This window comes from Carassius gibelio, chromosome A6 (assembly GCF_023724105.1).
Source record: "Carassius gibelio isolate Cgi1373 ecotype wild population from Czech Republic chromosome A6, carGib1.2-hapl.c, whole genome shotgun sequence".
NCBI lineage: Eukaryota > Metazoa > Chordata > Actinopteri > Cypriniformes > Cyprinidae > Carassius > Carassius gibelio.
Genome location: NC_068376.1, coordinates 9,825,846 through 9,843,081, shown reverse-complemented (window position 1 = coordinate 9,843,081; position 17,236 = coordinate 9,825,846). Strand labels below are relative to the sequence as shown.

At 38.6% G+C, this 17,236-nt stretch overlaps 1 pseudogene; it reads left to right on the top strand.

The window, feature by feature from the left end:
* The first annotated feature begins 7,053 nt into the window (after nt 1-7,053).
* LOC128015092 (collagen alpha-1(XVIII) chain-like) lies at nt 7,054-10,303 on the top strand (annotated as a pseudogene).
* The last annotated feature ends 6,933 nt before the right edge of the window (nt 10,304-17,236 follow it).

The following is a 17,236-nucleotide window of genomic DNA, read 5'->3' as shown; positions in this document are numbered from 1 at the left end:
CTGGGTTTATAAACACGGGTTGCTGTTGCCTTTTTACGTTACATATTGTCCATTTTTTCACTGATCTAATGTTAACTCATGTCATATTGATGACTTTCAAGTAGTACAGAGACAGGCTGGTGACAGGTGATTTTCAGCTCGCTCCGCACTATGGGTCAATTAACTGTTACCAGCAGTAATTAGCATGTTAAATAAATGTAAAATGAAGCTTACTGTTTATAATTCTTACAATTACATATAGTAATATAATTATGTATTATAAATAATATACCTATTATATCTAGTATAATTCTTACAATACTTATTCATGTATACAATATATTCAGGTTTAAAACAACTTAAGCATACTCGTATATAAACATGTACACTGCCATTCAAAAGTAATGATGCTGAAAATTCAGGTTGGCATCACAGGAGTATATTCCATTTTAAAATAGAAAACAGTTATTTTAAATTGTTATAATACAATTAACTATTTACAGCAATTCATGAATACATTTCTAATAAATTTAATAGCATGACAAGCATTTTGTATGTGTCCTTTCTTTAATGTTGTCCTTGCATAGTCTCCACCGTGGTTTGCTGTGCTGCATGGGGATGCTCCACTCAGTCAGAGAAAGGTGTGTGAATGTATGGCTTCCCCGCTGACATAGAGAGGAGAAAATAATGGTTGGCTCAAGTGAGCAGGAGCAATCTAAATACAAATAAAAATTACAACAACAAAAAATTGTTAGGTAATTATACTTACATTTATTTGCACTTTTTTACATTGACAATGTTTTACTAGAAATAAGGAACAAGCAAAGCCTTGCAAAACCCAGGGAGCTGAGACTCATGGTGAGACATTGGAGGGAGTCATCAGTGTTACCTATAACTGTGCATTTAACCACCATGTGATATGTACTGTATGTGGGTAGGCAAAAAAAAAGGTGTGTGTGGAAACTAAACTGAAGTCAGTATGCAGACAAATTGCGGCAATGCAATTTGTCATGACCAAAAAATTCAAGAGTAGGCTGAGACCAGATGTTATTCCCACAATCTTTGTACATCGTCCTGTGGTCAAAAAGAGGAGGGCCCTGCTCCACGATGCACCCCTAGACCTGTGAACATACAAGAAATGGCTACTGATTACAGCTATGTTATTTCAGGTGATTCATATATAATAAGTACAAACTCGTACTAGTTGAAGTAAAGTGATGTGATATTTTCAATATTTAAAATTGAAATGAAAAAAGAACGAGGACACTCAGAGAAGGGAAAGTGAGAGTGAAGAAAAAGGACATGGCTAGAGAGGAGAGACAGGGACAGGTGACACTGCCCAGTCAACCAGCAGCAAGTCAGTCAGCAGCCAGGTCTATTAAAAAAATTTAAGGGACAAGAAAAAAAAATAAAGATCAAGCAATGCAAAGGCAGCACTAAGAAAAATAATGAAATTTCAGCTATCAAAAAAAGGTCCCTTCAGCTCTCCTGACCTGCATCCTCACTGATGCTCCATCCCAGAACACTTCAGTGGCACCACTAATCCTCCACCCACCAGCACCCACAGAATATTACAGTATGTTACTTTTATACACTAACAAGTTTAAGTATATAATACAGTATTATTATATAATATAGACAGGTAATAGTAAATGAATCACAATGACTAAAAACACTCCACCCATGTTTTTGCAAACTCAATTCACTCTAAATGTATATCAATAGGGTGCATTTTATTATTAAGTAATTTAATACGTGTAATAAGGAACAAACTTTATAACCTCCTTTTTACCATTTCCACTCACCGCTGTCACACGTTATATTGAACTAACATAATAGGCTATGTAACGTTAGCTAACTTTCCCCACCCTGCAAAAAAATGTTTATACTCCTTTTTTTCTAATTGCAAACACGATGGATGAAACTGAATTATGAGAACAGATTTTACAATTATTAGGGTGTTCGTTACTAACTTTATTCAGCTCCAATCCTAGCCTAATCTGTTAGTTATCTGATAACAAACCTTAAATCTACTCATTTAATGAGTGATTATCTACTAGAAGGTTTTAATTTGCAATTTATTGTTATTAAGATGTACTGATAATATTCAATCTTATTATTTAAATGTCTTACCTTTCAAAAGTGCGTCGCAAATGGTTTGTTCTGCTGCATCTCTACGGCGCGGCATCGGTTTGCTGCTACTTCCGGGAACTATTGAGAGGCTCCACGAGCCGCCATTGCTGTAAAAAAGCGTTCCATTGGAGTCAATGGAGTTGTCGCAACTCTCACTCTATATGGCTCTGGTTCTATCATTCTAGATCCTGACTTAGTTCTTAGTACCTAGTCTTAGTTCTACTATTCTAGTTATCTGTTGTCTAAGCTTTAGTTTAATCATTCTAGTTTCATCCCGTGCCTCGACCTTCTGCCTAATTTAGTTTTACCTCTCTAGTCTTGCCCCTATTAGAGATTGTCTGCCCCTTAATTGATCATCGCCTGTATATGGATTACCCCATTGGACTACCCAATTGGATATTGATCGCAGATCCATGCCTGCCTATGCATCACTCTTTGCTTGTATACTCCGTTCCTGTTTGCCAACTTGTATCCAACTTCCTGTTTGTCTTACCATGTGGTCTAATAAAGTGTTGCATTTGGATCTGCACCTTTCCTGTTTTATTGGCTCCTTAACAGTAATCATATGTAAAACAGCACTGCAAATTGGACTGTAAAAATTAAAGATTCTTTTATTAAAATTACAAAAGCTTTTTAATCAAGAGCAGTGCGTGGTTTCTTTGTTGTTGCTGTTCGATGTTAATATAAAGATGTTAAAAACTTTAAGAGAATGCACTGATACAGTAGGCCTATGTTCAGCTGGCTATGTCTGCTGTAGGATACTTACCAAGTAGGGCGTTTTGACATCATTTTTGTCTGAATTTGTCCATTTAAACACAATACTTCAGAGAGAGCTTAATATTTGCATGCATTCTGAGTGCATCAGCTATCGTCCTTTGTCTCTTATATGTTTAAACTGGCAAAGCTTAAATGAGATTAGTTTAAACACATATTCACGTGAGCTATTCAGGTTTCATTTGTGATTGCACATTATCACCACCTGGCTGATGACAGAATATATGACTGCTCATATTCCAGCATAAGGCAGTTGCACTGAACAAGAGTGAATGGATTGTCCAATTTTTTTTTTCCATCGCTGTTATTGTAATGTCTGGGAAGCCAGAATGCACATCCATCAACAGAAACATATATTAGCTGAGCCCTGTTTGTTTTACATGCTATATATAGCAAACCATATTACAGGGGCTTTGTCAGATTTAAGTTGAACCGCGGTCCCAGCATGTGCCAAACCATGTGTGGTGAACCAAACGGTTAGTTTTTTTTTTCAGCGAACCGTGCCATCCCTAGTAGCCAGTTGAAAACCAGTCATGCCATTGTATTATGTATTTTGGTTACTATAACTGGAAACAGCTGGAAACAATCATCAACTGCTAATGGAATTGCTGAAAGGCTTGCTTACAATAACATGCATTCACAAAAATTGGGTATAAAAAATTCTGGGTTAAAGAAGGTGGCATTATTCTAGTTTTGACAATGAAAAAGTTGACAATTTACTTACAGTAGCATTTGTACATATTTCAACACATACTATTATATGCTATCAACAGGAAGACCATGAATAAGCCCATAGTTTAATTTAGATAAGATGTTAATGTTACATTAAATGTTACTTACACACAGACAAAACTGAAACTAACTAATGTAACTGGGGTCTTCATTTATAAAACTCTCTACAGATTTCATCCTAAAAGTGTACGTAGGCACAAAAATTTGATTTTGCGTAATCACAAATGTTTTAAGATTTATAAAATCATGCATACGCCAGAACCTGCGCAAAAATGTCTTTATAAATTCCAGTCAGGGGAAGACGTACGTGCATCTTCACCCCATCGCCTCCACGAAATCACCATAAAAGGAGATTACAACGCCGAGTTTTACTATGCATAACCTTTTCTGCATATCATTTCCATGCAAATTCCTATGAACATGACACCATGTTTAACACCGAGACATTAAGGAAATATGAGATATGGACTATAATGCCATTTGTGCCAGTATCCTTATTATGTTTTATAATAAATATATGAAAATATCCATAAAAACAAAATGGTTTAAAGTATTTCTATATTTTAGTTGATCTTATTGTTTACACTGGCCAAATAGTATTTCAGTTGTTTTAAACAATTCAAATCAAATTAAATGTATGCAGTTTTGCTGATAAGATAAACTTATTTTAGCTATTTTAGTGGAAACAGATAGGCCCATATTTATTGCAGAGTATTGTCAGATTCGGCGCGTCACTGACAAAGTATTTTAAAAAGAAAACATGCAAATCTTACAGTTTTTTCCTAGTTATATCCTTCAAATATAGTAGTATTTTTCATAATGTTGTTGTGGAGGAGGCGTTGTTGAGCGTTCCGGGACAGAGCCGGTAATGGCGAATGGTGCGCTTCAAGTGAACGTGAGCAGCATCCCAGGTGGCCTCACTGTGCCGGAGCCATGCATCTACTGCTGGGAGGTCGGTCTGCTCCCCGACCCACGAGAAGAGGGGAGGCTGGAAACCTAATTGAAATGGTGTTAGACCAGTGGCGGGCTTTAACAGGGAATTCTGGGCATACTTCGCCCAGGCCAGAAAGCAACTCCAGTCCTGCTGATTCTGGTGGCAGTAAGTTCTTAGATATCGAATCAAATCCTAGTTTAGACATTCAATCTGCCCATTGGCCTGGGTGTGGTAACCAGAAGTTAAACTGACATTGATATTGAGTTTGGAACACAACTCTCTCCAGACACGGGAGGTAAACTGGGGACCGCTGTCAGTGACAATGTTTTTGTGCAGACCAAAGAGGCGGAACACTTGGTTGAGAAGAGCCTAGGCTGTCTGTAAGGCCGTGGGCAGGCCGGTAAGGGGTATAAATGGCAGGATTTAGAGAAGTGGTCCACCACGGAGAGGATAGTAGTGAACCCCTGGGATGGAGACAGATCTGTAACAAAGTCCACTGCGATGTGCGACCAGGGACGCTGTAGTACTGGCAGAGGTTGTAATATTCCAGCGGGTTTGAGATGGGAGGATTTCACAGTGTTACAAATGGAGCATTGATGAATAAACTTGATGACATCAGACTGGAGTAAAGCCCACCAAAAGCGATTGGAAACCAACTGTATGGTGGCCGCGATGCCAGGATGACCCACGCTAGGGGTGCAGTGAACCCACTGAAGCACACAGTGGCGGATTCCAGACGGAACAAAGAGCCGGTCAGCGGGACATTCTTTCGGAGCGGGATGATTATTCAGGGACCCGGTGATCTCAGAGATGATGTACCATTGGACTGGGGCCACGATTAGTCTAGTGGGAATAATGGGTTCAGTCTTAGATTCTTCACAAGGACCGTCAAACTGTCAGGGCAGGGCATCAGCTTTGCTGTTCTGAGAGCCTGGCCTGTAGGTGATCTTAAAATTAAATCTTGAAAAGAATAGTGACCAGCGAGCTTGGCAAGCATTCAGGCGCTTAGCTGACCTGATGTACTCCAGATTCCGGTGATCAGTAAGTACTGTAAAAGGCTGGCGAGCTCCCTCCAGCCAATGCCTCCACTCTTCAAAGGCAGTCTTCATGGTCAGGAGTTCGCGATCACCCACGTCATAATTGCGTTCTGCAGAGTTGAGGTTGTGAGAGTAGAAGGCACATGGGAACATTTTTGCAGGGTTACCATACCGCTGAGATAGGACAGCCCCCACTCCTGTGTTAGATGCATCCACTTCAATGATAAACTCCCTCTCAGGATCTGGGTGATGGAGAATAGGAGCTGAGTAAAGGCCACAGCACAATCCGTTGTCCACTTAAAATATTTACCCCCTCTTTGAAGCAGAGATGTGAGGGGAGATGCAATTACACTGAAGTTGCGGATGAACCTGCGGTAAAAGTTGGCAAAGCCCAAAAAGCGCTGCAGCTCCTTAACAGAGGAAGGTTGGGGCCAATTCAACACGGCTCTGACCTTGCTGTCATCCATGAGAACTCTGTCCGCACTGATAATAAAGCCCAGAAAGGAGACACGTGTCTGGTGAAACTCACACTTGGAGAGCTTGGCATAGATATTTCACAGTCACTTCATTAAGACCACAATAGTCGATGCACGGCCGAAGACCCCCATCCTTCTTCTTAACAAAAAATAATCCGGCAGAAGCCGGAGATGTAGAGGTAGTAATAAAACCTTTAGCCAGCTGCTCATCAATGTACGCCCTCATGGCTTCTGTTTCTGGTTGTGACAGCGGGTAAACTCTTCCGCGTGTAGGTACAGCCCCAGGCAAAAATCTCAATGGCACATTCGCCAGCACGATGATCCAGAAGATGAGAAGCTTCGGTTTCACTGAAAGCCAGAGCTAGATCGTGGTATTCGGAGGGAATTTTCTGAAAATCCACATCCTTGAGAGAAGCAATGTGGGGTTCAGCACCTGGGTCAGCAGCAATCCAGTTGATCTGACAGAATGCGGACCACCGGGATATTCTCCCGTCTGACCAGGAAATCTGGGGGTTATGTCTCTCTAGCCATGGAAGCCCCAAGATTATAGTGTGCATGGGCAAGTGAATCGTGAGGAATTGGATAGTTTCAGAATGCTGTGTTCCGAAGCTGAGCGTGATGGGTTGCGTAGTGTATTGCACCTCTCCAGACCCTAGGGGGCATCCATCCAGCGCTTCCACGGTCACACCAAACTCTCACATGGGAGGAGAGAAACATGATGAGTTTTGGCAAACGCAAAGTCTATAAAATTTCCAGCAGCTCCATAATCAATCAAGGCTTTTACGTTTAAATTTTGTCCATTCCATTTCAAAGAACTCTCCACATAGAATAATTTAGAAGAGTGATTAGAACTCGCCGCAGCGGAATTCTTGAGCGCTGGATTAACCGGACAGGTAGCCCTCAGCCTGCCTCTCCGCAATACATGAAGTGATTTTTATGGCGTCTCATCTCCCACTCCGCCGTAGAGAGACGTGTGTAACCAATCTGCATGGGCTCCGACTCCATGCTGGAGGAAGCACACTCGAAGAAACTGGACCTGAGAGGTGTGCGTCGGGAGCGAATCAAGTTGTCGAGGTGGATGGCGAGCTCCATAATTTGATTCAAGGATTTACCATCATCGCGGCACGCCAGCTCTCCCTGGAGGTCCGGGTTGAGTCCTTTGCGATGCAGGAGTTTTAGAGGTTCCTCCTCCCATCCAGTTTGAGCTGCAAGGGTCTGAAAAGAGAGTGTGTAGTCCGCTGCGGTAGAATTACCCTGGCGCAACGTGAGCAGTAGTTCTCCCGGATCCTTTCCTCTCGCTGAATGTTCAAACACCTCTCTAAATTGGGTAAAAGGGCTCAGACAGATCTCATGAGCTCCTTGGTGAGAGCTGTTAATTTTACCAGCTGTTGCTGATGGGTGGCCAGCACATTAGCTTAAGAGGATACCTTGGAGACCTGTCGATGGAAATCTGCTGGATCCTGTTTTGGTGAATTCTTCTGTGACAAAGAGGCTGAGGCGGTCGGATCCATCTGCAGTATTATATTAACACAGATAAGCCAGCAGAGATAGACAGTCATATAACACAAGGATACTTGGCAAGGCCCGTAGTGATAACTCAAAGCAGCACACAGGTAAGGGCAATCCAAGAATCGTAAGTCAAACAGGCCTGGGTAAGGGGCTGGCAGCTTAGGTTCAAAAACAAGATCAGAGTGCAAGTCTAAATCACAAGAGCTAACTGGAGAGATAAACTAGAGACAGAGTATGGGTAAATCAAGTCTTCACAAATGAACCATGAGCAGAGCAGTCCATATAATGGAGAGCTAAGGGTACACAGGTGATAATAATGCAATGATAAGGAGACTAATCAGGAGATGATGAGCAGAGGCGGATAAAGGGAAAAGCAGTCCTAATACGCAAGAGAGAGGGATCTGGTGAAACCAGGAGGAGGCGTTGTTGAGCGTTCTGTGACAGTTGTAGAGATGACTTCATACGACATTAACACCTGGTCATACAGTAATCCACTAGTGTCCACCATAATATCACAGTAAGTGTGCATCATCATTGTTCTTGCTAAAATATTTATCATAAAATGTTATCTGTAGTTAGTTTAAAGATTAATTATTGTCCACCTATAGAACTCCTCGCTGTCATTAAAACATAGCATGTCACAGGAAAATTATGTTTATGTTAATGAAATTATGTAATTATGTTTTTTGATAAATTATGTAATTGTGTTTATTTCCGTTAATGTGAGTTGAATATTTAATGTAAATGTGTATATTGACATGGAAACGGAGTTTAAAATCGTTGTTTACATCATTACTTTTCTTACTCCATGAAAAAGAGTTTGTATGCATGGTCTATAATATCGTTGCATAAATATTTACGGCAAGTTTATTTTTTATAAATCACGATATGTGCATGGAAAATTGCGTACGCATATATTATGTCCATTTTGTGTGTACGTAACATTTAGAAATGAGACCTCTGGACATTTTCCATTATTTACTGTAATATTGATGGATATTTCAAAATGTTTTTTTTTGTCATTTTGACAAAAAAATCATTAGTCTATTGTATTTCCCATTTTTAGAAATAGTAGAGGAAAATAGGGATTGAAAATAATAGGGAAAATTCATGAGGGAAAATCCACAACACAGTGCTTGGTAAAAGCTAAAAAAAAAAATAGTTATTGCCACATTAGCCTTAAATTATTTTACTGTCATACACCACCATTCTAAAACGTGTAAATTCAATAACTTGGAGTTGCAGTAAATTCATCAAAAGTGACAGTGAAGAATATGATAGCTGCTGAAAAATCAGCTTTGCTAACACGCTATTCAATAAATAGAAAAACAAAAAACAGGTATTTTAAATTGTAATAATATTTAAATATGTTACAGTTTTTGCTTTATTTCTGATCAAGTAAATGCCACTTTGGTGAGCAAGGGAGGCTTCTTTCAGAAACAAAATGTATCACTTTTAGCATAGGAATCGATTCTTACTAATAACTATTTGCTTATTATTATGCATATTACTAGCATATTGCCTATTTATTAGTACTTATAAGCTATAAGTACATATTCTGCATGACCATATTCTGCATCCCTAATTCTACCCTATAATACATAAACTTAAGAACTACTTTACTAACCAGTAATTAGGAGGTTTAGTGAGAAAAAAGTCATGCTTCATAGTTTATTAACAGCGAGAATTAAACCTTAAAATAAAGTGTGAAAAATCTCACCACCCCAATTTTTTGAATGGTAGTGTATAAAAATAAAGACAAAAATTACAACCCATTTGGTTAAAGTGATGGAATTATTAAGAATTATTTGTAGCTCAGACTTTTTATTTAAAATGATTTGTTACAGTCCTCAATTGTGATTAATACTGTTTGTAAAGTATATTCATAAAAAAAAATGAATTTGTTAACAATATGCACAATATCAGGTGATGTCCTTTTGTATAATCTAAAATATTTGTAATCTTATTGGAACATAAACTTCTTTTAAAGTAACTAATGTATAACTATCTGTCACCTGTTTTTGACGCCCTAGCTGCACCTGATCGCTTTCAACTCACCCCAGTGGGGAGTAATGCAGGGTATCAGGAGTGTAGTTCGCAAATGCTTCTTACAGGCCCAAGCCATCAGGCTCAAAGGAACATTCAAGGCTTTCCTGTCATCCCGGTTACAGGCATTGTTTGACAGAATGACAAGGTTCTGTCACCAATAGTCAATCTTCAAGTAAGATCCTTCCTTTTTTACAGAATATACTCTAGTCTGTTTAAAACAGTCTTTTACAGAGCTGTTTAAAAATTTTCGAAGGAAGAAGAATTATTCAGCAACTGGGAATCCATATTGAGTGGCTCAGAGGGCAAGATGAAAATGATAATGCATGCATCTATTCATTTGATGGCCAAGATGTTCTTGATGATGAGGTAAGTGGATCTAACACATATCCACAGCTAAAATCTTAATAGAACTTATTAGACTCACTAACATTTGTTTTCTCCATAACCACTTTAATAGGCCAGGGAAGATGGTATGGCATGGATCAAGCACTGATGGAAGGAGGCAGACAGACAGCTACTGTGAAACATGGCAAACAGGGAGTCATGCTGTCACTGACATGGCTTCCTTGCTCCAAGAAGGCTACCTACTTCAGCAGTTGCCACGTGGCTGTACCAGCTCTTTTATTGTACTATGTATTGATAACAGTTGTATTGCCAGTAGTGAACAAAACGTCTGTTAAACAACATTTTCCTTGAGTCACACCACAAACTGAAACTTAAGTGTTTTATGATGAAAGGTGATACTGTATAAGTTGATTTATTTTAGACTTAAATTTTGACTTTATTTTTGAATGGATTAACTGCTGTGTGACAGCCATCTTTAGCTTTCAAACAAAGATATGCTTTGCTCATTACGCCATTAGCCTTACAACGAAAACATTTTGTCTTAGCAGAAAACATTCAATTAAATACTTGACCATTTAAAAATAAATAAATAAAAATGTTTTGTTTTTATTTATTTTTTACAAAAACATTCACATCATTGTATTTTCACACATAATTTGTTCGTATTGGATAGAGCTGTAGTCAAGTCCAGCTTTGTCGAGTCCAAGTCAAGTCCAAGTCCAGGACTAGTCGAGACCGAGTCAAGACCGAGTCCAAAGAGGTTCGAGTCCAAGTCAAGTCCAAGTCCAAAAGTTTTGAGTCCAAGTCCAAGACCGAGTCCAAATGAAAGAAAAAAGGGTCCTCTTCAAGACCACATACTTAACTACTGATAATGTTTGTGATGCGAGAGAAAGCATATCTCCTATTCTAAGAAAATCATTTTACATTATTATTTGTAATGATCAAAAAGCATGTGCAAAGTAACAACTCTGTAGGACAGGGGTCTCCAAACTACATCCTGGATGGCCAATGTCCTGAAAAGTTTAGCTCCAACTGGCCTTAAAACACCTGGAAGATTAGTGTGTCTAGTAAGAGCTTGATTAGGTTCAAGTGTGTATAATTAGGGTTAAAGCTAACAGGGGCGTTAAACAAGATCCCGGGCCCTATGCATAGGCAGTCCTGATGGGCCCCCATGGCCCCCACCCATGAAAATATCCAGGTAAAAAATATATATTTCAGATTCATACTTTCCAAGGGCCCTCTCTTCCTTTGGGGCCCTGGTAATGAGTACTGGTTTTACCCCCAGTCTGACCCTGGGAGCTAAACTTGGATAAACAAACAAAGTTTGGAACTGTAAGGTCAAATAATTTTTATGTACTTTATTTTTTGATGACATTATATCTGTGCTCAAAAATGTATATGACTATGCCTAATTGGCACAGTGCACCGACACACGCAAAGCTCGGGATATGACAAATGCGCGCAGCAAGGCTAGAATGGATACGTTTGGCTCTACTGGAAAATGCGCACATAAATACAATGAAATTTTTGTCATACTGTACGAGTGCTTGCATAGACTAGTCGAGCTCTGTCGGAAACAATCGTCTACTCCAGCATGCATTAACCATAATGCATACAAAGTGTTTGCAAGTACGACGTGAATTTTAGAATTACAATATTGCGTGGAGCTGTTACTATATGACCTTATCTATGTTGCATGTAAAAATAAAATATGTAATGTAATAATTAGGGTTGTGCCTGAAGCCGAATACCTTATTCGGAATGGCACGGATAATGGCTTAAAAAACGAATAACGCACAAGAAATAATTCTGCTTGAATACTCGGCTAAAGCTGACACAGTCTGGTGTTTGCTAGATAACAGGTGAGCCAGGGGATCAGCGCCAGAAGTGAATAAATGTAAACTTTATGAGTGAAAAGAGCGCAAATCAAACACCCCATTGTTGTCGCCTCTCTGTGCATCTCTCAGAAATCAGAGCGTTGCAAGAGTAATTTTACCTATAATAATACATCATAGCTACACGTTATATTATATGTATATATTTAAAAGGCAAATATTGAAAGCTTAGGCTACCATATGATACGAATGAATGGAATAAGCACAGCGCGCTCACCAATCAAACAGCCGCGCTGCGCGTCTCAGTCTCTCAAAAACCAAATCAGTTCTCTCTCGAGAGTAGGCTAATAATCAGCTTCGATACGGATACATTGTCTACTTGTCCTACATGTTTGCATATTTACCTTTTGCTGGTTTGCGCGGAACACACACATCTGTTTAGTGAAGTTCATTAACATTAACACTCGCTCAAAATGTTCTGCGTAATGAAAATGTGTGCATTGAATGGATTCAGTCGTGTTCAAATGATCACTAAACGTTTGTCATGACATCTCTCTGCTTGCATGATAAATATTATTTTAGAAATTAATAATTATTTCAGTTTAACACGACATACTTGTTCAGTGATAACTACGAAAAAATATATAAAAAGTCATAACAGTCTTATCAAGTAACTACGATGTTATATCCGAATGCAGATAAAATTTGTGATTGTTACAGATACAAATACTGGCTGTTACATGAAAATGTAAATATGTAATGTCATAATTATAAAGTTTTTAAAATTTACATATGTAATTGTTGCATAAGGCTATACATTAATACGCGTTTATTGATAAAAAAAAAAGACTATCTAGGTGTAGACGTAAATAAAACACAATCTAACAGGTAGAAAATTAAATTAGAAACATCTAAACTTTTCAGGTCGCAGTAAGTGCACATCCTTTCCCGGAATAATACTGAAAGCTAAGGCAAGATGGAGAAACAGATGATCATAGTTGTGCAAGGATAGCCATTTTTTAAATGAATCTATTAGCAGAGCTACTGCAAGTGATTTTAAGTGCTGGAATTCCATTTATTCTTTGCTGAAACTTCTGCGTCATCATGGAGAGCGGGTCATGGTTGCCCAGCAACAGCAGACGCCACTGGAGCAAGCGTAGATTACAGAGTGCTTTGGAAATAAAGAGAGCGGCGCGCCTAGCGTTTTCCACACGTTTTCAGTCAAGAAATCATGCAAATGTGGTGTTGTTTTGAAGGAGAAATTTTTTATTTTATTTTTTTGCTGGACTCGGTTGGGACCAATTAGAAGACTTGGCGAGGCCAATGGCCAAGTCCGAGACAAGTCCGAGTGCAAATTCAACGAGTCCGAGACAAGTCCGAGACGACAGAAAAATGTCTCGAGTCCGGACTCGAGTCCAAGACCGGACTCGAGTACTACAGCCCTAGAATTGGAAACCCTTAAAGGGGGGGTGAAATGCTATTTCATGCATAGTGAGTTTTTTACACTGTTAAAGAGTTGGATTCCCATGCTAAACATGGACAAAGTTTCAGAAATTAGGTTGTATGTTTGAAGGAGTATTTTTGTTCCAAAAATACCTCTTCCGGTTTGTCACAAGTTTTGGAAAGTTTTTTTCGAGTATGGCTCTGTGTGACGTTAGATGGAGCGGAATTTCCTTATATGGGTCCTAAGGACACTTCTCCCGGTAGAGCGCACACTCCCGTAGAGCAGAGCACAGACATTCACTGATCAGACCGAGAGACCAAATTGTCACAAAAGAATTGTGTTTTTGGTTGCCAGGGCAAGACAACCCTGCACAGATTAACAGCATTAAGGGACCAGTGGATGGAGTTTATTTTTACAGAGCATCAACGGAGCTGTGCAAGTGTTTATGTTTGTTCCCTGCATTTCGAAGATGCTTGTTTTACAAACAAGGCCCAGTTTTACGCCGGATTTGCATATTGTTTATTTCTTAAGGATAATGCAGTCCCAACGAAAAAGGGTGTGTTGGAACCGCAGGCGGTGAGTAAAACTGCTTCAAATATCTCTGTGTTGTTAACTTAGCTATCGCTGCGTAAGCACATCAAGTAAACAATATGCAATGTTGTCATCAAACTGCACTTTCCACATGTACACCTTAAAAAAAAAAAAAAAAAGACGACATAAAGTGGAACTTTGTCATTTTCCAAAACCGCTATGCAAATATATACAGTTTCAATACATACCACATAGAGACGTCCTGCTGTAGTCATTGCTGCTGCTGCTCTTGTTAAATTTCAGCCTCTGGATCTGATTCTGGATCATAAATATACGGCTGAATCTGACTGTTAGCCATGGTTTGTTTTGGATGATGGTTTTTTCCTCACGGTAATGTCACAGTTTCTAGCGCTCTCAACGCAAAAGCCTACTCGTGCTCGTGATTCTTTAGCTCCGCCCACACGTCAAGCCTCCAGCCACTCGTGTTTTTCCGGGAAAAAACGGTACAGACTATCTTTCTCTTATAAATATAATAAAACTAAAGACTTTTTAGAGTTATGAAGGATGCAGTACTACTCTATAGGTACTCAAGATTAACAGGATATTGAGTGAAAACGAGCATTTCAACCCCCCTTTAAAAAAAAAAAAAACCTGTGTTGACAATACCACTTCTTACATTTCTTAACTTTTGTCACCGGGAATAAACACAAAGAAAATTTAGTTGATTGGATGAGTTTAAATGGGTGCAAAAAAAAAAAGTAGCAAAAGTGTCCCAGTCCCAATAGGAATTAATGGAATTTAGGAGAAAACTGTTTTTTTTATTACATTAGATTTATATATATATATATATATATATATATATATATATATATATATATATATATATATAATTTTATACTTGAAACAAGAATGCCTCACGCCTTTGCTGCTATGAAGCTCATTCAAAAGAGATCTTACAGTTCGGACATTTGCATGTATCAAAGGTAAAAAAATATATATATATATAAAGAAATATATATTATATATATATATATATATATATATATATATATATATATATATATATATATATATATATATATATATATATATATATTTATATACTGTATATAAATAGTATAAAACAGTTTCTTGCACAGACCAATCATTTTGTGTCTTTACACATCAATGAATCGTCACAAGCCATAGGGTTTAATATGGATTTATTTGTGGATGTTGTTGTTTTGATTACTTAGATTCTGTTACCATTTGCCATGAATTGTACGACTGAGATACTGCAACGACTGAAGCTAAAATATCATAATTTCTGTTCTATTGAAGAAACAAAGTCACCTACATCATGGATGCCCTGGGGGTAAGCAGATCTAAACATCTAATTTTCATTTTGGGGTGAACTATCCCTTGAATGTAAATGAAGTTGCTCCTGTCATAACAGCTGTGATCTGTATGTTATTGAAGTTCTGACACCTAATTGTCTGAGAGGGTTCTTGGTGTCCCACACCCGCTCCCATTCTACAATTGGTCACCATTTGCTCAAGATGTACTCATCCCAGATTATCTGCAAATAACATAACTGTTGACTTTCTTCCTCTCTATAATAATTAAGCCATTTTGGGGAAATAAGCATGATCAAACATATATTGTGGAATGGAATCTGGGTCGGGGCAGACTATAGTTTCTTACAATGGTTACGAATTGTCAAGACTGTATCATATAAAAGGTGTCTTAGTTGTGTGTGGACACAATAATCCCCCCAAAAAACCTAAACAGTCTCAATAATCAAGCTGTTTGGATTTTATAAGCAGTATGACATCTCAATGCTCAGGCCCTGCCCACAACTGCTGACAGACTGTCCCATATTATCATATTTCCACCATCAGACAGTTTTATGCTGTCTGCCATTTTCTCCACAGTTGAGCAGCTGTGGTGACAATGTCTTGTTAGCAATGCAGGTGTTTTGTAGTTGGAAGTAAAAATGATCATAAAAATCCTAATTTTCTCCTGGTGTGAAAGCCATTGAGGATGAGGTGGATTAGTTTTATTTTTGATAGTAACATGCCACCCAATGCAAAAAAAAAAAAAAAAAAAAAAAAAAAAGAGAGTGGTGGACTTAGCAGTATCTCATTATTATTTAAAGAAACATGCACCGAAACGGGTCACTATAAAAGGACCTTGCGTTCCATTCTGAAGGGCTCATCCCATGCCCTATCCCTTCAAAGAGTTTACCCTCAGGATTGAGACCTTTGAAGGGTTGAAGGATGAAAGGTACCAAACAAATGTTTCTTGAAGTGCCCTTCTGCATCATCACATGCTCACATGCAGGAGCCATCGTCATGCAAAGAATCTGTGCAAAGGATCATGGTAGCCCGAAGTGTCTATCCAGTCGTACCCTTCAAAATCCTTCATTACGAAGGGCCCTTTGAAGTGGACAGTTTTGATTTCTTCGGTTCGGAATGACCCTTCAATATGGCGGCCACAATTGTTTTCACTCCGAAGTGCCCATTGGAGTGCGATATATCCCATTTGGAATTCACCTAGAGCTTTTTTTGACATGGTAAAATGGTGTTGTCTTACACAGCCATTGAGGAATTTTAACCAAAGTATGTTGCAGACATTTCATGAAGACCCTTATAGAATCATATCAACTTTTGGATAATTGGCATCCAATGTCCCCTGTAATAAGGTAAACCTATAAGTCAGATAAAGTACTTGCTAGAAAGATGATTCAGTATCACCTTCACTTAAATTGATACAATCTATTCCTGTTTATGTGAAATAAGCCTGCTTGAGTAGGTTTGAGCTAACGGACCTGTTGCTAAGGCAGCAACTCCAGGATGAACTACAAAGAACTAAACAATCCTAGACCCTGTCAAATCGCCAACAGTAAAATCCATATAACTGAGTAATCCACATACGAAGAACAGGCCAAGGTACAGACTTAGCATCCAATATCTCAGGGGGTTGTATTGTGCAGTTTACACCAAAGATGTAAACTTTATTTCTTTTGATTGGGCAGACTTTTCCTCCAAAGCAATCTGGAGCTTCACTTCATTGCCTATTTCAATGTGGAACAAATTTAATGCTCTATTTGTGTCATCTTCCCAGGGGCCATTGAACAAACAGCAGGCTGCATATTACCCTCCATTATAGTCGCAACCAACGATCACAATAAAATTTGTTAAGTTTTTTAAAACTCTAACATGGGAAAAACTTGCATTTTTCTGTTTAATAAATCAAGAGAGTGAGTGGTTTTAAGAAGGAGGTTAAGGAAAGCCCATACAATATTCACTTGGTTTTGTAATAATTAAAATGAAGTAGCGCACAAAACACTTTTAATGTAATGTCCTAAGTAAAAGTATGGAGAATATATTACAGTGACTATCAGAATGGAGCACTTCAGTCATAATGACTGGAGCTTAATCCCTCCACAACTGTTCTAACATCGCCATGGATTTGCT